Source organism: Sinocyclocheilus anshuiensis, unplaced genomic scaffold (genome assembly GCF_001515605.1).
Source record: "Sinocyclocheilus anshuiensis isolate Anshui unplaced genomic scaffold, SAMN03320099.WGS_v1.1 scaffold261, whole genome shotgun sequence".
In the NCBI taxonomy this organism is placed as follows: domain Eukaryota; kingdom Metazoa; phylum Chordata; class Actinopteri; order Cypriniformes; family Cyprinidae; genus Sinocyclocheilus; species Sinocyclocheilus anshuiensis.
The window spans coordinates 447,491-449,543 of NW_015536515.1; positions in this window are offsets into that span (position 1 = coordinate 447,491).

Here is a 2,053-nt window from a genome sequence, read left to right on the forward strand (position 1 = left end):
TGTGTGCTGAAGACCTGACGTGAGTGTTTTGGACACACCCCACGTGTGTCACTGACTTCCTCAAACTTCACACCACTTCATCAGAGCTGCTGCTGCAAACACACACACACACACACACACACACACACACACACACACACAGATCACAGAAATTACATCACAAGCTCTATTTCTGAGGTCCTCCTTCCTTATGAATGTCCTCAAAAGTTGGTTTTCAATATTTTACTGTCTGTGATGATATTTTTTTTACCTTTTAATGTCCTCAAAAGCTGGTTTTCAACATTTTACTATATTTGTGATATTTTTCAATTAATGTCCTCAAAAGCTGTTTTTCGACTTTTTACTATAATTGTGAGGATATTTTTTCCCCAATTAATGTCCTCAAAAGTTGGTTTTCAACATTTTACTATAATTGTCAGGATATGTTTTCCTTATGAATGTCCTCAAAAGCTGGTTTTTGACTTTTTACTATAATTGTCAGGATATGTTTTCCTTATGAATGTCCTCAAAAGCTGGTTTTTGACTTTTTACTATAATTGTCAGGATATGTTTTCCTTATGAATGTCCTCAAAAGCTGGTTTTTGACTTTTTACTATAATTGTCAGGATATGTTTTCCTTATGAATGTCCTCAAAAGCTGGTTTTTGACTTTTTACTATAATTGTCAGGATATGTTTTCCTTATGAATGTCCTCAAAAGCTGGTTTTTGACTTTTTACTATAATTGTCAGGATATGTTTTCCTTATGAATGTCCTCAAACGTTGGTTTTCAACATTTTACTATATTTGTGATATTTTTTTCAATTAATGTCCTCAAAAGCTGTTTTTCAACATTTTACTATAATTGTGAGGATATTTTTTCCCAATTAATGTCCTCAAAAGCTGGTTTTCGACTTTTTACTATAATTGTCAGGATATGTTTTTCTTTTGAATGTCCTCAAAAGTTGGTTTTCAACATTTTACTATAATTGTCAGGATATGTTTTCCTTATGAATGTCCTCAAAAGTTGGTTTTCAACATTGTACTATATTTGTGATATATTTTTTTTCAATTAATGTCCTCAAAAGCTGTTTTTCGACATTTTACTATAATTGTGAGGATATTTTTTCCCAATTAATGTCCTCAAAAGCTGGTTTTCGACTTTTTACTATAATTGTCAGGATATGTTTTCCTTATGAATGTCCTTAAAAGGTGATTTTCGACATGTTACTATATTTGTGATGATTTTTTCCCTTATGAATGTCCTCAAAAGCTGGTTTTTGACATTTTACTATAATTGTCAGGATATTTTTTTTTCATAAATGTCCTCAAAAATGGGGTTTCAATCTTTTATTATAATTGTGGCCAGGCAAGACATGCATTCTTATCTACACTTAACCCTGGTACAAAATCTCTTCTGTTTAGAAAAAAAAAAACATTTCTTTGACTGAAGTCTTGCAACTTTTCATGAATGATTTTTAATTGAGTTACATGTGAGGAGGAAATATCTATTATTAGTATGTTAATTATATTAAATTTCCTCAATTTACATATTTTGCAGAGTTCTCAGACAAAACACAAAATAATAATAATATATCAAATAATAAAAAATAATAATAAAAATTATACATTGTCTAAAATTCGGTAATAATATAATATAATAATATTTTGTGTTATGTGTGAGAACTGTTTGAAATGTAAATTGAAGAAATTAATATAATGAACATAATAATATGTTTATTATATAGATTTCTTCTATTATTATTATTGTTTTGCTGAAAAGGAAAAAAATAACAACAACAACACATATTTTGTATTAAGTAAAAACAAATAAACGCTTATGTTAACGTTTGGTGGTTTTAATCAGAAAAAGTGTCAGTGTGTCATACTGAAACTGTGTTTAGAGGATGTTGATTATACGGAAGTGTGTTTTACAGCAGAGGGCACTGCTGACGTTCAGTGTAGATCTCTTCACCGAATTACATCTTTTCATATGGATTTCAGCTCTTGAAAACTGAACTGCTAGTTTGGAAACAAAAACGTTTTTATAGCTGATGGCAGCGTGTGTGTGTGTGT